Below are 26,176 nucleotides of genomic sequence, written 5' to 3'. Positions count from 1 at the left end.
GTGGCTTTACTCTGAGACACCACAGAAAACACAGCCTTTTCTGCTGCTGAAAGGTAAACATTAGGTTAAATTTGTGTTTGTTTTGATTTGTATGTTTTCCTTTTGTAGTCTATGGCAGGAGATTTGTGCAGGTGTACAAATGGTAGAGGTGTCAGAGGAAATGTCCACTTGTTACTTGTCTAGAGCTATATCAGTACATATATGTATCACAAATACGCATCAAATGTACTGATAGAGACCACATGGACAATTTCAAGCACTTTTCTGCCAGGGGTAAGGTCAGCTATGTAAGAATCATGTCTTACTCTGTTCATGCAAAAATAAGGTTCTGCATTTGAATGAGTTTGAATCAGGCACCTGTGTTTTTGCTCTTGTTTGTGCCCTCTTGTGAACTGTTAACTTATGAACAACCACCCCAGCAAGCAACTCTTTACTGTTCTGAGCACAACAGAAGGCCAGGGCGCATGGTCTGGGCATATGGATGGTAAACACATCTCATGCACAAGTACAGGCCTGAAAGTGGCGAGTATTTTCAATTACTCGCCATGGCGAGTAAAAATCATGTAAATGGTGAGTAGAAATGTTAATCTACTCGCCACATGCGAGTAAAGTTGATAAAACAAATGGTTGTTTTGACGAGTAAAGTTTCTGTAAATTATGAGAAGTACATGTACTAGCAGTGCTTCATTTTGTGGACTTTCAGTGCTGAAGTATGATTGTGTGGATTGATCATTTTGTATTCTGTTATTCAGATTGCCACTTGCTTTCTTTTACATATATTTACAAGTTGGTGGCTGATTTGTGTGTGTTGCAGAACACAGGTCCATGAATAAAAGAACCCAGCTGGTATTCTTCATTCATGGAAAATGAAAGGAAATTTATCAGCCAGGATTCGCCACTCACTCTGCTAAGGGGGAACCCCGGTCAGCCCTACAGTGGATGAACAGCTTGGTCCTTGGAGGGAAAGGTAACTACTGCAGCACTTTAGAAGGGGTCTATGTCGACCAACTGTGGGTGTATTCCCTGTATGTTAATTTCCTGTACATATACAGGGAATATACTTCCGTTAGACGCCATGGAGTCACTTCAAGCTTACGAGAGTGAAAGTGAAAGTGATTCAATGGACGAGAGTACCAGCGAGGAAAACATAATACCAGGCTGTTGGGGGTGGGGGTGCAGATGTTTCTTTAACTAAATCCGTTTTGATAAACGGTCGAAGCATGTTTTGCTTGACTGGATGCCGCACGCGAATTCAGGATTTTAAATAGATTCTCCTATCTAACCGCAGTCACGCGCTTGGCGCAAGATTGTACGATATTATACTTCTCTACAGAAAATCCAACTGTATTCCCGGTACACAGGGAAAACACCTATGGCTATGGGGAATACACCTTCTTTTGGTCGACATAGACCCCTTCAACCTTACAATATGTGAATGTGTAGAATATTATGCTTTTGCTTAAAGCTTGTTACATTTGACTAAGACAGAAATGTTAATCATTCCCTTGGTGCAAATCATAAAAAGAACAATAGTGATCTGATGTACTGTAGATCAATCAAGGAAAAGGTGTGTATGACCTAGAAGTAGAAGAAACTGGTTTTGAAAGTGCTGAGGATGGATGGAACATTGATGCAATATCATTTACTACATTGAACCTGGGTTTCAAACTGAAGTGCTTTTTTATGCTTCTTGTTGTTATATGATATGGTCTCGATTGACTCCTGTGTTCAAGAGACTGTAAACAACCATAAACAATCTTGTGTTGTTGTTATGTGGTGGTGGTTTTGCTGTTGTCTAGCATCTACCCGTAATTGACTTTATCAAATGCACCAGAAACGAGCATGAGTTTGTCAGATTAGTGAACTGTTTGAAAAACTTTAATGTATTTGTGGTTGACAGGTTGTTATTATTTCTATATTGTGTTCTTCTTTTTCTCAGGTGGGCTGTCTTCTGAAACATATGAATCGGGAGCGTCACATCTTTCTTCCTGAGACATCCCCTCTTGAAAATGGTGTGGCGTTTAGCTGAATGGAAACGTGGCAGTGTCCTGTTTTTCATAGCTTCGATGCGCGAAGTTGGGGATTTCAGCAGAGAATTTATTGATTGATTAATTAATTAGTTATTTAAGCTCACCTCACTCCTTAGTGTTATTTAGGGGGGTGGGGGTGGTGTTGGCCTGGATCTTGTTAGTGAACTTTCTTTCTGGCAACTCGCATCAGAAATTCCAGGTTTGCTTTCAAGGCAATAGACGGTTTTTGAAAATAATTCTGTTAGGATTATCAGCAGTCCGGAGGTGTAAAAATCCCTGTACTGCAGTCAGGTTTTTCAAAACATCTCGAGCACGCTCTACGCCTCTGACGGGCTGTATCCCACAATCGGGACAAACGACCAACTTGGATGTGTATGCCATGCGCACAATATGATACCCCTTGCCTTTAAAAATCAGCGGTCACGAGTTCATCAGAGTTCAGAATTTGTTGTGTAAAAGATAGCTGCTGTCAGCGAGCCATTCGTGGCTCAGGTGATTATATTTAATACAAATTTAAAAAAAGGTTTCTTATGTAACGCACGCCGCACAGCATACACATCACAGTCAGTCGCTTGTCCTGATCGCAGGATAGCGTGAAACATGCTCCGGGAGACTGCCAATAATCCTTACATAGTTATTTAAAGAAATTGTGTATTGGTACAGCATGTTATGTATGTACTAAGATAGCTATTTGTAAATATTTGGTAGATATTTATGGTGGTGTCTCGAATTGCTCCCTCCCAATTTGCCCCATCCCATATGGTCCCCAATTATTCTTGCATTTTGCTGTGAGTAACATAACGTGTGCAAAGGCATTTGTTTGAAGCGCATTTCCAAAAAGACCCCCCCGCGGGTTAGGGGGAAGAATTTGCCCGATGCTCCCCAGCATGTCGTAAGAGGCGACTAACGGATTCTGTTTCTCCTTTTACCCTTGTTAAGTGTTTCTTATATAGTCAATGTTTGTAAAGATTTTAGTCAAGCAGTATGTAAGAAATGTTAAGTCCTTTGTACTGGAAACTTGCATTCTCCCAGTAAGGTAGTATATTGTACTACGTTGCAAGCCCCTGGAGCAATTTTGTTATTAGTGCTTTTGTGAACAAGAAACAATTAACAAGTGGCTCTATCCCATCTCCCCCCCTTTCCCTGTCGCGATATAACCTTCGTTAAACACCAATTAAAGAAAGAATTTCCAAAAAGCATAGTTACCATTTGTTTTTTTAAATCTGAATCCGTGACTGTTGTTCTTGAATACTCTTTCGTTTAGGTTTCCAAAAATGCTGATTTAAAGGGGAAGGATAGTTGAAACTGTAACCGTTTACATTTTGCTCCCAGATTTGCAGTTGTTGTTTTTACTAGGAGTTTGGACGGGCTCGGTGTTCTTGTGGATAAGACATCGGCCTCCTATTCAGAAGGTCATGAGTCAAAATCGCGGCCGCCTGGTAGGTTAAAGGTGGAGAATTTTCTGATCTCCAAGGTCATTGCTTATGTGCAGACCTGCTAGTGCCTTATCCTCCTTCGTGTGTACACGCAAGCACAAGACCAAGTGCGCACAAAAAAGATCCTGTAACCCATGTCAGAGTTTGGTGGGTTATAGAAACACAAAAATACCCTGCATGCTTCCCCCGAAAGCGGCGTATGGCTGCCTGAATGGTGGGGTAAAAACGGTCATACACGTAAAAATCCACTCGTGCAAATTTGTGAGTGAACATGGGAGTTTCAGCCCATGAGCGAAGAAGAAGAAGAACTATGAGTTTTACTCTTTTAAAAAAATGATTTTCAAATTCGAAGATTGCCACAACAGTAGTCTATCTCATCCGACTTGAACCCTTCAGACTCCCTGTACATGTACTTGCAGTTTAAACTCATATTTTGTCTGAGAATAGTTTTCAAATGCAAAGTCCTTCAGAAAAACTGCGAGATAAAAATCTGGAGTGCTAATATCGTGTTGGTGTACCTACCACTCAGTGGCCGAGTGGTAACGCACTTGCGCTTGGAAGCGAGAGGTTGCGAGTTCGACCCTGGGTCAGGGCGTTAGCAATTTTCTGCCCCCTTTCCTAACCTAGGTGGTGGGTTCAAGTCTTTCGGATGAGACGAAAAACCGAGGTCCCTTCGTGTACACTACATTGGGGTGTGCACGTTAAAGATCCCACGATTGACAAAAGGGTCTTTCCTGGCAAAATTGTATAGGCATAGATAAATTTTCATAAAAATGTCCACCAAAATACCCGTGTGACTTGGAATAATAGGCCGTGAAAAGCAGGATATGCGCCGAAATGGCTGCGATCTGCTGGCCGATGTGAATGCGTGATGTATTGTGTAAAACAATATTCCATCTCACACGGCGTAAATAAATCCCTGTGCCTTGAATATGTGCGCGATATAAATTGCATAAAATAAAATTAAAATAAAATCCCTGAGCTTAGAACTGTACCCACAGAATACGCGCAATATAAGCCTCATATTGATTGGTATGTAAGAAATGTTAAAGTCCTTTGTACTGGAAACTTGCATTCTCCCAGTAAGGTAGTATATTGTACTACGTTGCAAGCCCCTGGAGCAATTTTTTGATTAGTGCTTTTGTGAACAAGAAACAATTAACAAGTGGCTCTATCCCATCCCCCATCCATCCCATCCCCCATCCCCCCCTCTTTCCCCGTCGCGATATAACCTTGAACGGTTAAAAACGACGTTAAACACCCAATATAGAAAGAAAGAATAATCTAGCCGGTTGAACAGCATTTGGTTGGAAAATGAAAGTCTTCACAAAGCTATCTTCTTCTATTTGTGTGGGTTAATAAATAGGATTTAACATAACAATGTGGTACTGGTATGGGTTTTGTAAAGTGATTACTCAACTTCTGTGAATTGTACCTTCGTGGTGATCATGCTACACACTGGGTAATTCAAGCACAGAAAATAATATTTCTTAATAATTTGGCCTTATAAATGTACTCCGTGACTATTTGTATATGGTGAAAAAGAGAAGATATAAAATTTGTGAAATAGGACTTCGTATTTGGTTTTGTCATAATGAATTTGTTGTTTCTGTGTGTGTGTGTGTGTGTGTGTGTGTGTGTGTGTGTGTGTGTGTGTGTGTGTGTGTGTGTGAGCATGCATGCGTGCTTATGTGTGAGTGCACAATTGTGTGTGTGTATTAATCCAGCAGAAACAGCTTCTCTTCCATACATTTGAATCATTTATATTGATACCACATGGAGACTATTCTGAACACACAAGCGTGGTTTTCTCTCTACAGTGCTTTTCCTAAAGTTAAATATTGAATTTTTGAATTTAAAAGTTTTTGGCACACCACTTTAAGATAATGCTCAAGGAAAATAAATAGTCTTCTTTTTTCATTAACGCTTTTTCTCACAGTGATGTGTCAATATCTCAGACGCAAATCCAGAGTCATGCACCGTTTTATGCTTGGGAAGCGCACTATACTCACTTTGGTCAAGGTCACTGTTAGAAACATGCATACCAATCAATCAATTAAGCGAAAATGAATGATAAGATTCGATTATGTTCTTCTTTTTGTGCACAGGCGGTTATACAAACGTGCATAGTGTCAAAAGAAATCACACACACACACACACACTGAAAGTATGAAGAAGCCCCTCCAACTTTTGGTTGAGTTTGACTGCATTACCTTGAGGAGACTGACGACACTTCACAATGGAAAAAAAAATAACTTTTACATTTCAGTGATTTGTTTTAAGTACAAAAGTACAAGTGAAAGTAGAAATAAATTAACGTGACACTATCCCGTAATCACATATCAGGGTCAACTATAATCAGTCCATTGGTTTACAAAACTTTATTCAATTTGTTATCATGACAGAAACAATGCATTGTTTTTTTTAAGATAACTCAAGCATAAATGCTTATTTTAAGTCATCCTGGTATGTACATAACAAAGTTTAGCATGATGGCGGACTAGATACATTTACTCATTTCAGACAACGAAAACAAACAGACAAACCTGATGCGCAAGCAATCAAAAAAGGGAGGGGGTGGTAGTACAGAACTTGGTGGGGGTAAAAACAAGAAACAAAAAGAAATGGGGTACGAGAGAACAGAATTCAGCATAAGGGGAAAAAAAAGGACGACGAAGACTTGGAGCGCCAGAAATGTTGGAAGAGTGGGTCACGTCACAATAATATTAAATGCACAGAAGACACACACGCAAAGTTAATACATTTTGTGATCGGCGAAAATGGCACTAAATTACATAACGATTGGGCCATAATCGATAAGTCGAAACAAGGACACAAAACACGAGAGAAATTACGAAGAACAATTGGTCAGGCAGCATTTGTCTCATGACAGTGTCAAATGAACATTATGAATAACTGAATGTAGAGGCTCATGTACGGAACATGCCTGTTTGTCTTAACTTGATAAATTCTTGTACAGTTATGAATATGGTCTGATTGACATTCCGGGAATATTGCGGGATGCCTTTCAATAATATTTCAATAAACTTATAATCAGTTATCAATTGACGAATAATCGTACATCTCTACACAAGGGTCAATGCAACAAATAGTGCTCAGCAGTCTCCCTTGGGTAACCGCACTCACATTTGGGGCAATCCTTGACGGGTGCCGCTGACATAAATCAAAATTCAAATCACTCATACCAATACGCAGTCTGCAATTATGGACTTTTTCAAATCAGTCTATCTCCAAAATAATAATGACATGGTACTTTAAAATCCAACGTTGATTGCAGTAAAGTAATTGACTGACAATTAAGGTTGTATGTGGGGTGCCTAAAATTTGAACTTTTCTTATTCCCGAATATTTTTTGTGGGCGCAGAAGCACGGGGCAAATGGTATTGTTTTTTTCTGGAGGGGGATCAGACAATATAAAACCAATTAGAGGCCGAGTTGCCTGACAGAAAGGCCAATTCTAGCCCCAGTCCATGCCGGTTACATGTACTATGCACACATTTGAGATCGATACCCAACCTTACTGAGCATCAGTTCTTTGCGTTATTTTAATTTTCTTGTTTTTCTTTAAAATAAAAAAGGGAATGGTTTTATTGATGTCATTTTATTATGTCATTATCTAGTCAGCATAAATGACTTTTATGGATACAGGAGAAAGTGTTAAAATGTGAAGATTTCAAGTGTGGTTTGTGGTCATCTGCTTGACCACTTAAAATGTTGTTTCATTTGATGATACGTTTTGTTTGGTGTTCCCGCTTGAATGTGACAGTAAGTTGTACAATGTTACTGTGTGTGTGTGTGTGTGTGTGTGTGTGTGTGTGTGTGTGTGTGTGTGTGTGTGTGTGTGTGTGACGGTGTGCGTGCGTGAGTGTGTTTGTGTGTGTTGGTGTACATGTGTGTGTGTGTTTGGTAACCGGCTTTACAGCGGGACCACCTTATTTTGTCATGTATTTTTATTCATTCTGGAGCTTTATTAAATAAACTGCCCATTTCAATCACAACTCTGGTCTGGTCTTATTGTCAGTGTTGCATAAATGATTGTATGTGAGCTTGTGAACATACAAAGAAACAAGTCGCGTAAGGCGAAAATACAATATTTAGTCAAGTAGCTGTCGAACTCACAGAATGAAACTGAACGCAGCAAGACCGTATACTCGTAGCATCGTCACTCCACCGCCCGTGGCAAAGGCAGTGCCCGTGGAATTGACAAGAAGAGCGGGGTATTCGTTGCGCTAAGAAGGATAGCACGCTTTTCTGTACCTCTCTTCGTTTTAACTTTCTGAGCGTGTTTTTAATCCAAACATATCATATCTATATATTTTTGGAATCAGGAACCGACAAGGAATACGATGAAAGTGTTTTTAAATTGATTTCGAAAAAAAAAATTTGATAATAATTTTTATATATTTAATTTTCAGAGCTTGTTTTTAATCCAAATATAACATATTGATATGTTTTTGGAATCAGCAAATGATGGAGAATAAGATAAACGTAAATTTGGATCGTTTTATAAATTTTTATTTTTTTTTACAATTTTCAGATTTTTAATGACCAAAGTCATTAATTAATTTTTAAGCCACCAAGCTGAAATGCAATACCGAACCCCGGGCTTCGTCGAAGAGTACTTGACCAAAATTTCAACCAATTTGGTTGAAAAATGAGGGCGTGACAGTGCCGCCTCAACTTTCACGAAAAGCCGGATATGACGTCATCAAAGACATTTATCAAAAAAATGAAAAAAACGTTCGGGGATTTCATACCCAGGAACTCTCATGTCAAATTTCATAAAGATCGGTCCAGTAGTTTAGTCTGAATCGCTCTACACACACACACACACACACAGACACACACACAGACACACACACACACGCACACACGCACATACACCACGACCCTCGTTTCGATTCCCCCTCGATGTTAAAATATTTAGTCAAAACTTGACTAAATATAAAAAGAAAGAAACATTCTGTGTCGAAATATCTTGACTAAAAATCAGGCGGAAGACTACACCTGTTGCATTTCCTATTATGCTCAGGCAATTATAACTGAGGGCGGAAGCGACAATGATTCGTTTTCCCCCCAGATAACATTAATTTGTAGAGACGGAAAAGGAACACGCACATTCTGGAACTGATTTGTGTAAATAACTGAGAGGGTGTTTTGTCTGTTTTGTCACGGTGAAACGGTCCTCACACATTTGCAAAGTTCCACAGTTAGGCAGCTGAATTAAAGCATTACATAATGCATAGTGTAAACTCTAGGCCTACTTCAAGGTCTTATTACTTCAAGATGCATACACGTGCTGTTGTATCTGTTAGTGCTTGCCGGACACCAGTGCTGATTAAAATGGCTTAGATTGTTACTAATTTGAAACTACAGTATGTCCTTTTACGTGTTGTGACAATTTTGTTGGTACCGATGATTTATAAAAAGACTTTTATCACAGGTTTATTTCGTATCAAACATTTATACTTACTTTCAAGTTCGAGTATACCTTTACTTCCACGAGGAGAGTCTCTCTGTGTGCGCGCGCGCGCGCGTGAGTGTTTGTGTGTGTGCGTGCGTGCGCGCTTAAAGATTCTTGATTTTGGAACATAAGCAGTTTATCTGTCAGGGAGTTGTGTGTGTTTTCATGGCTGCGTGTTCTTTTCCCTCTCATTCTTCCTCTCGGCAGTCCGGCTTCAGAGTCATTTTGTTCCTCCAGGCTCAAAGCAGAAAGCAGCAATGTTTTAAAACATTCAAAAACAAGGATTGTATGTGAGTGTGAGTCATAATTTTCTTTTAAGAACCGAATCATAGCACCACAAGGTTCAAATATGTGCACAAAGCAAAAATAGTGCAAAGCAAAAATTAGGAAAGCAGCATATGGCCATGACTGGAGACACTGCTTTTTGGATCGATCATTCTGCAGACGTCACACTCTGGAGAAAATAAAGCATGACAGAACTCAGTACTGATGTTCTCTGTAAACCATGATTTACATCTTTTACCTTATTCCATACGACATTGTGAGTTTTGCCGTTGTTTCCCTGATAATAAGTCTCGTACTTAGGCACTGTTTGTTTTTCTTCAGTTAATATTCAGAATTTTGCCATGTTTGTTTTGTTGTTGTTGTTGTGCTTGTTTCTTCTTCTTCTTCGTCGTTCGCTCAGACAGCAACTCCGGAGGCCCTGATGAAGGCTGCTGTACGCCGGAGGCTCTCCATGGGTCCATAGAGTTTGTCCCTCATCGGTGTGTCAGCAGGCCAGGTCTCTGCTCGCAAGTTTTGGTGTGTTGGACAGTCCTGCAGGAAGTGTTCCACTGTCATTGGAGATGTGCCACAGGGGGTTGTGCTTGTTTAATTTAGGTTTGTTGTTGTTTGTTTAAAACACTCAAACATACGCACACATCACACGCACACTTTTACTTTTTAAGTTATAATAAGTATTGCATTCAGCCACTGTTTTTTTCTCCTCAGTTGATATTCTGATTTTTGCCAGTTTTTGTGTAATTTGTTTTTGTTGTGCTTGTTTGATTTAGGTTTGGTGTTGTTTGTCGTTGTTGTTTGTTTAACACACACTCAAACACACACACACACACACTAACCAGACACACACACCACCACCACCCCCACCACCACCACCACCACCACCACCACCCCCACCACCACCACCACCACCACCACAAGAATAGGTTTACACTCACTTTTTCCTCCACGTTTTAATTTTGGCAATATCATTAACCCAGGATTGCAAAGCAGGGATCATTTGTCAATTTCATAACAACGTACATACAATTTCAGCTGGTTACTGCAATAAAATGTGCATCATCACAGGTTTCTGCTGGAATGACAGTGTCTTATGTGTCAACACAAAATACACACACACAAAATGGGTGTGGTGCTGCACGCCCCATAATAGATCCTAACTTCACCCTCTAAACCTCCCTGCAGATGCATGTTCTGTGCACAAAAATAGCCTTTTAAAATATGCAGTATACAAAATAAAAATGCAGACGACATTTCTACATTTGATGGGGGAGTTGTCCTGTATTAGAATTATTTATCAAATAATTAAAGTTAACCAAAGTATATGTAATAAAACCAAGGAGTCCTCTGTTAAGTAGCTCAAAACAATGATCGCAGCCCAGGGTGCTAACACAGTTAGGGTATGTTGTTCAAGACTTGGAAGGTCAAGGTTTTAAAGTATGCTTCAGTAACGGAATCTTATAACAAAGCTAAAACATTTACCACTGAAGCAAAACCATCTCTGAACAATTCAAAATTGTCACACGTACTAGTTTTACATTTTAAGGATCTTGCCAAGTGCATATCTTTTTATTGTGAAAAATTTGTATTGCAAACAAAAGAAAACACAATGTCTTGTGATCTGTAAATGTTCTTGATACTTAATACATTACAGGGAACCTTATAAATTGTTCAAGTGAAGTACTGTACAGCCTATTTAGCTTGTTCGTTTTCTCCCTTTAAGGTAATTTTGTCTCAACAATCATGTTATCTGCTACAAGTCTATAAACTGCTGTAAACCTTTGTAGATTCATGCCCTTCTGTGTGGGCACCTTCTTCTTCTTCCTCTTCAGTGTTCAGTGTTTGCATTTGGATGTGTGCTCTCTGGCCAAGTCTTGTTGCACAGGGGTGGCAAGGAAAGGCCACCCTCTCAGAACGTGTTGCAGAGTCTGTTCTTCCTACCCTAGCCACAGTCCGCTGTAGGTGCAAAACCTATCCTTTTGAGGTGTACCTTCAGACAGCAGTGTCCTGTGCGAAGGCGGAAGATGGCTCTCTGTTCTGTGTGAGTAAAATGGGGATATGGTCTTGAATGAGCTGGTATCTGTCTGTCTTTTTTGTTGTTGATATAGACATCAAAGAAGCTCCAGCACCAGCCAAGTGTTGACTATTTTCTTTATGCGTAACCTAGTCCTGGCAGCAGCTGTTGTCCATCTGTAAACAAGCAAGATCATTATTATAATATATTGATGGTGTATATGTTTTACCAGAAAGACGAGTAAAATACCACTTAATTTTTGTTTTAGTAATGAGGCATACATGCAGTTGAACGATCATATCTTGTGATATCTGCCCTCTGAAAAAAACCTACTATTCAAAATGTACTTTTACATCTTGTTTTTTTAACTTAGGCTTTTGAAGATCCACATTTACCACCCAAAAGGAGCCTGGCGATACTGGCATGCTTTAATTAAGATGACGTGTTACTCAGAAATAGTGCTTTTAGTTATGCGCTATAGAAATCTCCTTAATAAATAAATAAATACTGGTGGTGGTTCACTGCAAAGCATAACCTGATATGATTTCTTCATAGCACCTGACTGGAAATGAAGTTTCATACAATAAAAACTATACTGCGCCAGATTTACAGCAGTTCTGTTGAATTCACAGTCAGAAAATTTCAAGGCTGTCCTCAACATTCTATGCTCACACACACACACACACGACTTGACTTCACTTAGGAAGGTTATGTGATGCTTAAATCATCTGTCTTGCCACTATTTCATCACAAGTAACCACTGTGTTTATTGCTGGTATGTGCCGGAGTGGAGGGATAGTCTTACCCCATGTAAAAAAAAAAAAAAAAAAATAAAAAGCCTGGCAGGTGATCTGAGATGCCTTTAATAACACAAAGCTGCCTCTGTAAACAATTCTGCTTTTACACATGCTATCCCTTAACTTGGATTCATACCAAAAATCAAGCCTAGCTTCATAGGAAACAGAATGTTACTTCAGCATTTAGAATTATGATCTTATTCCATGTACACGCCTTGGCAAATCTGACTCGATCACTACAGCAAGAAGTCAGTGTGTTGATTGTTCATATGTGACCAAGTTGAGGGATGAGCTTATCCTATGTTAAAGCCTGGCCTGAACTGAGACGGTGAAGAGAAGTAGTGTGCCTTTAATGACACAATGCTTTCTTTGTAAGCAATAGATTCAACATCTCAGATCTGGTCAGGCCTATACAAATGCCATCCCTCAACTTTTGTCTGGAAAGGTATTTGCTTTGGTTGCCTAGGAAACTCCAAGTTAAACTAGCAAAATTTAGAACAAGCAATCATAAGTTGCCAATACATCAGCACAGATTTTTTAATGTTCCTAGAAATGAAAGATTGTGTGACATGTGCGATAAAAATGAATTAGGTGATGAGTTTCACTATTTGTTCAGTTGTACCGACGAAAGTATAGTGTCTGAAAGAAGAAAATTAATTAGTCCTTATTACCGATCTCACCCAAATTGTTTAAAATATGAACAGCTAATGAATTGTAAATCTAAGATAAAACTAATGAAGCTAGCAAGATTTGTAGCCCATGTTATGATTTTAGTATGTTAGCGTTATATCTAGTTTCTTTATTGGTATGTATATATGTAATACATGCTTTTGTTTTGTGTTTTTACAAAAGATGCATGGCATAATGGTATTGCCAATTTACTTCAGCTGTATATTATCGTTGTCCGCTTAATGTATACATATTATCTGCCTGATTTCTTACCTGATTTTGTTAAACCTATTTTTCTTTTTGTTTGCATGTATGGAAGTGTATATTGCCAATTTAATTTGGTCGTATAGTATTGTTGTATTTGTCCGCTCAATTTATATACATATATTAACTGTCTGATTTGTTACCTTTTTTTGTGTTAAAGTTATATCTTTGTTTCAAAGCCCTCTGGGCCCAAAACAATAAAATACTTGACTTGACTTGACTTGACTTGACTTGGTTCATACAAAAATCATGTGCCTGGCTAGAGAGTGGGGATTTGTTGTTCTCTTTTTCGAAATCCAAAATAAGCAAAATCAGGTCTTAAAAAGGAGCAAGTCTTAAAATGGGAGTGAATTTACAGATGTTATGAACAAGAAGTCTGCGTAAACAGGGTCATTGATAGGAAGGAGTCTTAGATTGGGGTGGCTTAAAAGGGGCAGGGGTGGGGTGGTGTGTGTGTGTGTGTGGGGGGGGGGGGGGGGGAGTCCACAGTAATGACCATAAAATAATCAAAATAATACTATTAGTAATCTTATTCTCTACCAAATTTCTAGAGGTCAAGGCAATGATACAGATTTTTTACTTGTGTCACTGTTAGTGTCATTCTATGAATAACAGACCAATAGAAAGAGAGAGAAAGAGAGCTCTGTGGTTTTTTTTTTTACCTGGGTTCATGCTCAGTTGCTTGAAAATTGACTTGTCAGAGGTTCTTCTTCAGCCTTACACCCACATGCAAGAGAACTTGTACCAGATAATGAAATAAGTGAACTTTGAAGTGATTTTTGTAACATTTATGTTTTGTTTCTGGTTTTTGTTGTGAAGTGTTTATGATTGTGTTCTATTCCGTCAATGGCGTCATTCTGGTAATGATGTTGTTATTGCTTTTGTAAAGCGCTTTGTGTGTTCGAAAGCGCTATAGAAATCACCATTATTATTATTATTATTATTATTCATAATTAAAGCCCAATCATGTGGTTTAACCTACCTAGTCTTGAAAAGCCTGTCCGAGGAAACAGAACAAGCACCCTTCCGCAGACCTTCCTAACTGGAGAGTCTTGGTTGTAACCGCACACTTTCTAAAGTAGTCCATAAGCAGTTCCATGTGCCTATGTTTTCACTGGAACCAGCTCCTTTGTGTACCTGTGATCTGGATGAGCTGCAACACATAAAACTTTCATATGAACACTATGTCATAAGTACACCAGTTAGCATACATCAAACACTGAGGAGCATCACAAGATATGTTCTAAGGAGGTAACAACTATTGTCACAAAGTGTTTATGATACAGCCACAGGCACATGGCACTGAGTGGTCAATTGGTGAGGGGGGTGGGGGGGGGGCAGAAGTTCTGCTCAGTCTTGTCTACTGATACAACACTTTGTGGTGGTGTAAGGCAGGGAATCACACCCCAACCACTGGCCCCACCCACCTGGTGTCGAGTGCCTGAGGATACATCAGTCCCAGTCATGGCTGGCCCCCGGTTTGACCACACAACTGCCATGTATGGGTACATTTACTTTACAGTACAGATTAGTTTTCAATAGCAATGACATCATGGACACACACCTGCCCAACACTGACACTGACAGCAAAATCAGCGACCAAACGTGATAAAGAGTAACTAATCGTCACAAACATCAAAATGCTTTGCATTAATTTTCTTGAAGAGGTCATTCTTAACCAGATAATCATTTATAGGCAATTGAAGATTATTATTCCACCTACAGGCTATCACTCCTATGGCTGTTACTTGTAACACATTTCATTTCTTAAAATATGTTTTGTAAAGTACATAGATTTCACTAAAAGGCACATTCCTTCTCATGAAAACAATTTGGCTCACCGTCTCAGATCTGGTAGGGCTTTAAAATGGGATAAGACATGATCTCCAGGGGTCGACACTAACTTATTTGGCCTGGGGCCACACTGGCCCCAGAGATGGAAATTGCTGGGGCGGAAAAAAAAATCTGGGGCCCACTCTCAGTATTCACGTGCGGCAATGCATTGTCTGTTTTTCTTCATCGTACTGAAGCCAGGGAAATTCTTTCAACCATTTGACATTGAAATTACGACAGCGCTTCGCGCTTTTGGCTGCATCGGTTTCCTTTTTTCGTTTCTCTCCACCCTGTTCTTCATCTTCATTGCCATGTCTTTTTACACCAGGGATGTGTCGCCACATTTTGCGTTTGGCATTTGAAGGCGATACTTATCTCTCACGCTAAAGAGCGCAATCTGGGAGTTATTTCCCTTACGACATTGTCCTTCGACGATTTGAATGTGTTTTTTTCTTGACTGCGGCATTGATCGTAACGCAAATTTCAGTGACGACTTTGACTGGCGATTTTTAGTGATTGGCTCTGCTGGCATTAGAATTTTCGGTTTGTCATTGTTGGAATTTATCCTGGGGCGGAGTAGGCCCCAAGCTTCGGCAATGTTTGGGGCGGAACACAAAACTCTGGGGCGTTCCGCCCCCCCGCCCCCGCTAGTGTCGAACCCTGATCTTTTAACTTGTTCACATACCCCAAAAAGTGCGATTGTGTTATGAATAAATGCTGTAAAAGCTACCTGTACTAGTTCATTAAAAAAACAAATCACAAAATGTCACTTCACCACAGCATGCAAACAGTGTGTTTATTTCTGGTATGTGTCTAAAGGCGGAGACAGAAGCACAACACAAAACCCTGTTTTCGACAAAAACACCATCTCAAAACGTCGGGGAAACACATGTTTTTAAAGAGGGGATGTCACATGCGAAACACACAGATGAAGCGGGGTGCGTGTTTTCACAGAAATATTGGTCAGTGTCAGCTTGACCCGTCCAGCTATCGCCCTGTGTTTGAGTTTGTAAACAACACGGCTGGCAGTGCCCACTGATACGGTCAGTGTCCACTGATACGGTCAGTGTCCACTGATACGGTCAGTGTCAACTTGACCCGTCCAGCTACCGCGCTGTGTTTGGGTTTGTAAACAACACGGCTGGCAGCGCCCACTGATATTATTGCCTCTCTTCAATCGTGACAGGATCCATACTCTAGTTAGGATTCATGGGTCCGATACTACCCTGAATCGGTACCACATCTGAGTCTGCCATTTTTTTCTATCTCCGTGGTGCCGGAAACCGAGTCACTTGAGTTGATCGTCCGCGTTCATTGGCTGACTACCAAAACGTGTTTTTAGATTTTAGAGCATGCTCTAAAACCCAAAACACGATGCAAAAACATGAAACAGTGTTTTCTGAAACGCGTTTTGGGGGATGTCACATGGGAAACACGCTGTTTTGTGTTTGTTTTGAAAGGAAACACTGTTTTGTGTTGTGAGTCTGACATGGCCTTAACACAGACACACACACACACACACCATACACACATACACCAAAGCAACACAAAAGCCGAAAACATGCCTACCATCTAAATGAGGATATCCAGTTCCAACTGTCTTCTGCCAATATAACACTGCCAGAGACACCATGGTGTAGAAAGTCAGTTTAAAGAGAGACTACCTGGAAGAAAAATATATATAATAATAATAAAACACCCAGTGCAATAGACATACTTTCTCGTTAAAGGCTTACTTTACTATGTAAAAACATTTTGCTTCACAATCACAGTCTCAGATCTTGTCAGGCTTTTACTTGGGATAAGATCATCCCTCTACTTGGACGCATACCAACATAGATTAGCTTGAATGTTTGTGAAAATATCCCATATTTTGAGTTAACTCACCACAGCAAGCAGTCACTGAATATAATATTTTATTTTTTGGTATGTGGCCAAGATGGGAGACAGTGACCCACACTATAGTGACAAGGCAAGTGGGCCTTTAAATTGTAAACTGTTATATATGTGCATTTTGACTTCTTCATAAATTATAACCCTGATGCAGGCAGTCATCAGTAGTGGTTTAGTACCTAGAATGAGAAAAGAATGAACTTGCAAGAAAGAAACTGAGTCAAAATCAAAATACCCTTTAAATTACATTAGATTCCACGGGGCAGACAGGGTTTGAAGTTAGAAAGCTCTGAAAATAACTCTGCTATTTGAAATTGACTAATAGTATTAACTTAACTTATAACGTCATACATGATACATGATACAAACAAATGAACTAAGGCTTTTGAAGATCCATATCCAATCCTGCTACACAAAGGCACAAGCAGAGGTAGAAATTGCCAGGGTCATTTTCCATCCCCATGTAGCCTGGATTTAATTACTGGCATGTTTTTTTTTAAAGAGGTGTGTCACTCAGAATGACTGGAGATGGTTCATTCAATGCAGAGCATAATATACCATTGATTTCTTCATGCCATCTGATTTGCCGGTGAATTCACAGGGCGAGAACAATTCAAGACTGGCCTCAACATTTTATGCTGACTGTAAATTGTAATTATATAATATATCCACCCTAGCTAACTGGTACACTAATCACTTGCTCTGGCGGACTTCTTTTTCCAACATCATAAATCTGTTATTTGTACTTTAGCCTTTTGTGGTAAAATATTCTCATTACCAGTTGCACTCACAATCTATTGCTAGTGTATTTTGGAAATGATCAAAAGCCTTACTTGTGTTCTATAACAGCACCATGTCACTGTTGCGGGAAGAATGAGGCAGGGCTTGGTAATAACTGAGACCTGCAAGTAAACAAAACATATTTATAATCTCATCATGTGTTATTTTGTTATATCTATGTCATGAGGTCTTACATTGCAATAACAAACACACGCATAACTTAACTTAGCAAGGTGTTCTATGTGCTAAGAATAAGAGTAATTTTTTAATGAATTAACGCTGAAGAAGCTACTAGTTGCTTAAACAAATTCATAGCAAAATGTCACTTGATCACCACATCAAGCACACTGCATGTTCATTTCTGGTATGTATGCAAGTGGAGGGATGATCTTGTTCCATGTAAAATCCTAGCTCAGCTGATCTCTCTCAACTTGGATTCATACCACACATTAGGAGCCTGGCTGTTTCTGTTCAGTGGGCATTTCTCCATTTGTTTTACATGTATTTGAATGCATTTCTTAAAAAGAACACTTCCTCTGCACAGCAAGCAGTCAGGATGTTATATGAAGTCTTATATCGCGCGCGTATCTCCAGACTCGGACTCAAGGCGCAGGGATTTATTTATGCCGTGTAAGATGGAATTTTTTTTACACAATACATCACGCATTCACATCGACCAGCAGATCGCAGCCATTTCGGCGCATATCCTACTTTTTACGGCCTATTATTCCAAGTCACACGGGTATTTTGGGTGGTCATTTTTATCTTTGCCTTATACAATTTTGCCAGGAAAGACCCTTTTGTCAATCATGGGATCTTTAACGTGCACACCCCAATGTAGTGTACACGAAGGGACCTCGGTTTTTCTTCTCATCCGAAAGACTAGCACTTGAACCCACCACCTAGGTTAGGAAAGGGGGGAGAAAATTGCTAACGCCCTGACCCAGGGTCGAAATCGCAACCTCTCGCTTCTGAGCGCAAGTGCGTTACCACCCGACCACCCAGTCCTTTTTGTTCCAAATCAAACGTTGTTTTGCTCCAACCAAGACTGCAGATCTTGGCAAACATGTGGCATAAAAACTAGATTTGATGACCTTACCCGTACTCACCCTGAAAAGTGCCGATCTAGATTTTGCTATTTTAACAGAGGGGACAGAGGTTGTACCTCTCCTCATGCAGACACCGCATAACAAATATATATGTGTAACAAATCCAGTTGCAACACTGTAGTTTCATGGCTTAATTTCATTGACTGATTGAGTCAGCAGTAGTGAGTACTACATGTCATTATGATCATACCAGTATTAGTGAGTATTACAATTGGAGCAATCTGCAGAATTGTTACCAATACATCATCATAACAGGAATTCCTCAGTGCATGAGACATTGGTGTGTAGACATTTATATGTAGATCTTTAAAACATTCAATGAGTCATGGGACTAAAAACTGCTAAAGCCTTATGTGGCAACATCACAAACAAAATTAACCAACCCCAAATTATGTCAACCTCATGGCCCTTGTACTTGTAGTTCAAGTTGTACTGTTGTACTAGCCAACAGACATAACAAGGAACTTAGCTCAGTAGGTGTTGATTGCTCTGCGTCATTATCAATATCATGATGCTGAGAGTCGAAATGCAGTTCAAACACAGACAGAACAAAATGGAATCTTTGAGTTTGAAATTGAATGAAAAAAAAAAAGTAATTTGTAAATTGTATGGTCATGGTGTAGAAGTTTTGAACTTTAGCGTTGTAAATTCATTGCTCCGAATCAACTGCAATCTAACCCTCCGATTTATGTCCTAAGTCATTTACATACCTTTGGAATTTTAAGGAATGGGTATAACGTCCTTTCATCTAATGATCTAGTCTACTTTGGGATTTTGCCCAGTCGCCGTCACCGTCTCCCAGTCCTTGACCTACTTGGAGTCCTTGCTGGGTTGAATCGGCTGAGGAGCGAACCCATGACGACTCGCAACGCGTGGAACCAGAAGAGGAATCTAGGTTTATTTTGCGTGTTTTGGGCCTGCCGACCCTACTTGTACTGTAGTCGATCCACAACCGGCACGAAGCTTCTTTTCGCAGGGCGAAACCGCCCCACTCGTGACTTCATCCGATGTCCGCCATGTTTCAAGTGACAAAAAAGTAGAAACGATCTAACAAATAACTTTCATTTCAAGCACAGTCAAAAAAAAAATTAAAAAAGTACAAAAGAAGGGGTGGAGAAAATGGCATTATCTAGACAGATTCAACTCGGATAAACTAAGAGGGACTTATAACTACTGAAGATTGAGAGCACAGCGGACGTCCTGTAAATTCCCGATCCATTTTTTCCCCTTCCCATTTCGGTATACTGTTCTCTGCTTGTAACGCTACGCAACAGGATAAGAGATATCCTGAGGGTATAAGTGATACTCCCACATACGTTGCACAAGCATGAGAGAGAGAGAATTTGGGGTTTAACGTCCTCCCAGGTAACTAAGGACCTATATTGGGACATGATTTGGTTATTTGACGTTACCTTATATACGGTCCAACCGGTGTGCAATGGGTGGAAAGAGAGAGAGAAAGAGAGAGAGAGAGAGAGAGAGAGAGAGAGAGAGAGAGAGAGAGAGATATGTCATTACACGATCCACTCTTCTTGCTTGCCGTTATGTTTTGAAATATCGACAGATTTGTTTTCTAGTTTAAATTAATAGTGATGAACTGACGCACTTAGAATTGCGAGGAACCCCACACAAGAAAAGCATTAAAGCCACATAGTTAACAGTACTAGTTTCACAAAAACTTTGAGCTCGGGGCTTGATTTCATCAGTTTGCACTTGTTACACCGAAGTGTTTCACTTGTGGCGTTCGTCGAGTAACGGTTCGGTACGTTACAGAAACCAGAGACATACATAGTGTGTGTCTATGTCTCTGAGGAAACAAACTCTCTCTCTCTCTCTCTCTCTCTCTCTCTCTCTCTCTCTCTCTCTCCGGCTTTTGTGTTCGTCATGTAGCTTCAAGGCAACAATAAGTCTCCCCCCCCCCCCCCCGTTCTCTCTCTATCTCCCTCTCTCTAAGTTCTCACTCGCTATGACTCTTGTCTCTCCTCTCGCAAGTCTCTCTCTCATTCCGAGTCAGAGGTGAGTATTTCTCCTCTGTCTTTCTCTCCCATTCTCTCTGTGTGTGTCTGTGTGTCTGTGTGTCTCTCTCTGTCTCTGTCTCTCTTACTCTTACTCTTACTCTCTCTCTCTCTCTCTCTCTCTCTCTCTCTCTCTCTCTCTCTCTCTCTCTCTCTCTGTGTTTGCCCTCTCCGGCTTTCCGGCTCTCTATCTTTCGGCCTCTCTCCATCTCTCTCTCACTCTCTCTCTATTTATTTTGAGTAGCTGTTGATCCTCATGAACCCGTTTGTATAGATCCCAACTAATACTGTGACCGAACTTTACGAAACCCAAGAAAATGCATGCATGCTCAGCACCTTCACTGAGTTAAAGTGATTTGTATGACAGCTAATCTTTAATCCACAACTGTGACGAGCCACATACTGGCACTTGAATCTTCACTGAATTTCACGACGTTGAGTCCCTAAACAAGAACACTTGACTTCTTCTTCTTTTTATCGTTCGCTAATTTAAAGGCACAGTAAGCCTCCCGTAAACCATCACAGATACGGTCAGGCTTTTACACACAGTACAAACACCCTTGCATTTAAACACTCACCGATTGAGAGCATCCTAGGTGCCCCCCGTAAAGAGCGAACAATTTTCAAAGAATTTATTTTTGCGTGGTTTCAATCAATCAATCAATCAATATGAAGCTTATATAGCGCGTATTCCGTGGGTACAGTTACCCCTGAGCCATCGTGAACCCGTGTGATCCAGTTTCCCTTTTTCACAATGTAGTCGTCAGTTAGTCATTTGAATGCGACTCGATGTGAACTTATCTACAATAGCACGTTTTTATGCACGAAACAAACGGCTGTGGTTCACAAGAACTCTAGCGATGGCTTTTGACTGTTGAGAGGGACGGCGATATGCATAAACCGTCGTCTGCTACGACCCTTGCGTGACCCTGCTTCCGGGCTTTTCTTTTTTCAAACTTTCACAACTTCGAATTGTACTGATCTTGTCTTGATGAAAAAGAATTCTTTTGTAAGAATGTTTGTGTAACAAGCTGTCAATTTATTATTTAGATTTTAAAAGTTAGGTCTAGCGCAAAAACGCACACGGTCCAAAAACATTCTGATAATCATCGATCCACGGCTATCGCCAGTTTACATCGATAGAATGAGACCCGAAGGGAAGTAACTCATTTTTGACCTGAGTTCAGGATGGGTCCAAAAAGTGTTCGAGACAATCTGCAAAATTAATTCTTTAAAAATTGCTCGCTCTTTACGTAGGGCACCTAGGATGTTCCCGTTTGGTGAGCGTTCAAATGGAAGGGTGTTTGTACTGTGTGTAAAAGCCTGACAGTATCTGTGATGGTTTACTAGGAGGCTTACTGTCCGGGCGTGATTTCCGGTATTGCCATATTCATAACAGCCGTCCAGCACCAAAACGAGGCGCCATTGTTGTAGAGGAACAAGTCCACAAAAATAAATTCTTTTAAAATTTCTCACGCTCGACAGAAAGCAGCCAGGATGTTCCCGCTCGGTGAGCGTTCAAATGGAAGTATGCTTATACTGTATGTAGACGCTCGGGGAGCTCTGTGAAGGTTTACGGGAGGCTTACTGTGCCTTTAACATGTTACTGAAGTTAACAGTTCATTATCGCCTACAGCAATAAAGTAGGCGAGGAGGCTAGCAGTTACATGATATATTCTGCAGTCATCCATCATTCTATTGATGAGTCCTACATTTGACATGATCCATACGATTCGTCACTGACTGCACGCCGGGATCCGCCTATCCCGGAAGTTGCGTATAAGTGACGTCATTCGTGTATGGGACGGCCACGCCGGATAATTTCAGCATGCAGCAATAAACGATGCACTCACTTTGAGCACCGTAAAACACAATAAATTAAAAAGCATGCTGGAGATACATGTTTGCTGTTTGGATAGACAAACATTTAGACGGGGGGAAAAACAATCCCCAGAAAATCGCGTGAAGCGATATATCAAAATGTTGAGTAAATCTGTCGGCCTGAAACTGAAAGACCAACTTCTCAAATCCCGAGATCAGTCATTACTCCGGCAAGACAAGTATCAGGCTTGGTTTAGCCGAAACCCGAAGAGTGGTCGCACAGTTACCCACTTAGCGTGCGAACCGTCTGCCATAGGACCAGTGAAGTTGTTTAATTTTGAGCACATTTTCAGAGTAGGTATGACGGCATTTCTATTTACTTTTTGAATTCAGGCAATGATATAGAATACAATACAATCAGTCATTACATTTAGTCAAGTTATGACTAAATGTTTTAACATCGAGGGGGGAATCGAGACGAGGGTCGTGGTGTATGTGCGTGTGTCTGTGTGTGTGTGTGTAGAGCGATTCAGACTAAACTACTGGACCGATCTTTATGAAATTTGACATGAGAGTTCCTGGGTATGAAATCCCCGAACGTTTTTTTCATTTTTTTGATAAATGTCTTTGATGACGTCATATCCGGCTTTTCGTGAAAGTTGAGGCGGCACTGTCACGCTCTCATTTTTCAACCAAATTGATTGAAATTTTGGTCAAGCAATCTTCGACGAAGCCCGGACTTCGGTATTGCATTTCAGCTTGGTGGCTTAAAAATTAATTAATGACTTTGGTCATTAAAAATCTGAAAATTGTAAAAAAAAAATAAAAATTTATAAAACGATCCAAATTTACGTTCATCTTATTCTCCATTATTTGCTGATTCCAAAAACATATAAATATGTTATATTTGGATTAAAAACAAGCTCTGAAAATTAAATATATAAAAATTATTATCAAAATTAAATTGTCGAAATCAATTTAAAAACACTTTCATCTTATTCCTTGTCGGTTCCTGATTCCAAAAACATATAGATATGATATGTTTGGATTAAAAACACGCTCAGAAAGTTAAAACAAAGAGAGGTACAGAAAAGCGTGCTATCCTTCTTAGCGCAACTACTACCCCGCTCTTCTTGTCAATTTCACTGCCTTTGCCACGAGCGGTGGACTGACGATGCTACGAGTATACGGTCTTGCTGAAAAATGGCATTGCGTTCAGTTTCATTCTGTGAGTTCGACAGCTACTTGACTAAATGTTGTATTTTCGCCTCACGCGACTTGTTTTTATATTTAGTCAAGTTTTGACTAAATATTTTAACATCGAGGGGGAATCGAAACGAGGGTCGTGGTGTATGTGCGTGCGTGCGTGCGTGTGTGCGTGCGTGTGTGTGTGTGTGTGTGTGTGTGTGTGTGTGTGTGTGTGTGTGTGGAGCGATTCAGACTAAACTACTGGACCGATCTTTATGAAATTTGACATGAGAGTTCCTGGGTATGAAATCCCCATACGTTTTTTTCATTTTTTTGATAAATGTCTTTGATGACGTCATATCCGGCTTTTCGTGAAAGTTGAGGCGGCACTGTCACGCCCTCATTTTTCAACCAAATTGGTTCCAATTTTGGTCAAGTAATCTTCGACGAAGCCCGGGGTTCGGTATTGCATTTCAGCTTGGTGGCTTAAAAATTAATTAATGACTTTGGTCATTAAAAATCGGAAAATTGTAAAAAAAAATAAACATTTATAAAACGATCCAAATTTACGTTTATCTTATTCTCCATTATTTGCTGATTCCAAAAACATATAAATATGTTATATTCGGATTAAAAACAAGCTCTGAAAATTAAATATATAAAAATTATTATCAAAATTAAATTGTCGAAATCAATTTAAAAACACTTTCATCTTATTCCTTGTCGGTTCCTGATTCCAAAAACATATAGATATGATATGTTTGGATGAAAAACACGCTCAGAAAGTTAAAACAAAGAGAGGTACAGAAACGCGTGCTATCCTTCTTTGCGCAACTACTACCCCGCTCTTCTTGTCAATTTCACTCTCTCTCTCTCTCTCTCTCTCTCTCTCTCTCTCTCTCTCTCTCTCTCTCTCTCTCTCTCTCTCTCTCTCTCTCTCTCTCGTGTATATCTATGTCCTTGGAGTTGTAATTGATGATGAACTTAACTGGCGCTCTCACATTGATAGTTTATAAACGCGTTTCTATGAACCTTTTCTTACTTAACAAGCTCTGGTGCGTTGTTTCTGTGGATGCCCTTAAAATGTTTTTCCACGCACACTGTCTCTCTCACATTTGCTATGCATCTACTGTTTGGTGCAATGCCAGTGATGTTCATATTATAAAGAAAATAAACACACTTCACAAGAGAGGTGTAATGTTATTAAACCGAGAACCTAATAAGACTATATACTCAAGACAAATACACTCAACTTAACACTCTTCCTCTACAAAAACAGTTCTTTTTAAATGCTAGTGTTTTTATGTTCAAAATGTACAACCACGAAACACCTTCATACATACAAGACCTGTTCGAGCGTCCTCCTGGTAGAGCCAGACTTTTGAACTATACGCTACCGCTCCCACGCATTGATTTGTATAAATCCAGTTTATCTTACTGGGGATCGCCTTTGTGGAATTCACTTAATTCCAATATACTGTAAAACCTGTCAACCCCTTTTAAAGAAAATGTTCGAAAATATCTTTGTCAATCATAATTCTCTCCCAACACTTGAAAAATCAGAACTATTACTGCATCACATCTTAATCATCATTTTATTAATCTATGAAACTCGTTATTATAAGTAGTGTTTTAGTTAGTTTTAACCTGATTACAAATTCTGAGTTAATTAGTTATTCTTTTGGCTGTTTAAAACCTCACGTTATATAAATATATATATGTAATGTATAGTGTTATGTATGTCTAAAAGGGACAGGTTGGAAGATTAGGCATCGCCTAAAACCTTCATCCCTTCGTAATAAAGTTTTGAATCTGAATCTGAATCTCTCTCTCTCTCTCTCTCTCTCTCTCTCTCTCTCTCTCTCTCTCTCTCTCTCTCTCTCTCTCTCTCTCTCTCTCTCTCTCTCTCTCTCTCTCTCTCTCTTGATAAATTCTTGATAAATCTAGGAAGGGATCAACCAATTCTCATTCACAAATATCTCCAAATGATTTTAACAAACACTTCATTTTGCTAGCAGACAACCTAAAATCTTGTCTCAATCAGAATGATTCCCTTGATACGGATGATTGTTTTGAAAAATTAAAAACATTCTGTGGACAAAAGTTGACTCAAACTGACACTTTTTCTATTCCTTCAATCTCAGTGCACGAGGTAGGAAAACTGATAGAACAAATGGCAAACAAGAAGTCAATGGGCCCAGACAAGATTCCAGTCAAGTTGCTAAAACTTGCTTTACCTTACATTGTCGATTCCCTAACTTATGTTTATAACCTAAGCATACAACAACGTGTTCCCTTCTATTTTAAAGTGTGCAAAGGTATTACCACTTCCAAAAAATAAGGATCTTACAGACCCAAACAACTTTAGACCTATTTCCCTCTTACCTGTTCTATCTAAACCCTTAGAAAAGCACATCACAAAAACACCTACTGGCATACATGGAACAATGAATCTGTTTCATCCTTTTCAGTCTGGATTCCGATCTAAGCATTCCTACCACACCGCCTAAAGCTCATTATGCGAGACTTGACTGTCAGCAATAAACAAAGCAGAAATAACGGG

At 39.8% G+C, this 26,176-nt stretch overlaps 2 long non-coding RNA genes across 4 annotated transcripts; one reads left to right on the top strand and one right to left on the bottom strand.

Annotated features, from left to right (window-relative positions):
- On the top strand, window positions 1–5,038 carry LOC138961648 (uncharacterized). 2 transcript variants are annotated; one of them, XR_011454262.1, is made up of 3 exons: window positions 1–53; window positions 815–967; window positions 1,940–5,038. It is a non-coding gene; the product is annotated as an uncharacterized lncRNA (long non-coding RNA). The 2 variants fall into 2 exon arrangements; XR_011454261.1 differs by lacking the exon at window positions 1–53 and having other exon boundaries at window positions 724–967.
- A 5,130-nt stretch (window positions 5,039–10,168) lies between these two features.
- On the bottom strand, window positions 10,169–19,907 carry LOC138961652 (uncharacterized). 2 transcript variants are annotated; one of them, XR_011454263.1, is made up of 5 exons: window positions 19,300–19,907; window positions 17,534–17,602; window positions 16,377–16,471; window positions 13,957–14,127; window positions 10,169–11,420 (listed from the first exon to the last, which is right to left on the bottom strand). It is a non-coding gene; the product is annotated as an uncharacterized lncRNA (long non-coding RNA). The 2 variants fall into 2 exon arrangements; XR_011454264.1 differs by having other exon boundaries at window positions 19,404–19,907.
- Window positions 19,908–26,176: the final 6,269 nt, after the last annotated feature.

Source organism: Littorina saxatilis, linkage group LG3 (assembly GCF_037325665.1).
Source record: "Littorina saxatilis isolate snail1 linkage group LG3, US_GU_Lsax_2.0, whole genome shotgun sequence".
Classification (NCBI taxonomy): domain Eukaryota; kingdom Metazoa; phylum Mollusca; class Gastropoda; order Littorinimorpha; family Littorinidae; genus Littorina; species Littorina saxatilis.
The sequence above is the reverse complement of the archived record's forward strand: the minus strand, read 5'-3'. Positions and strand labels throughout refer to the sequence as shown.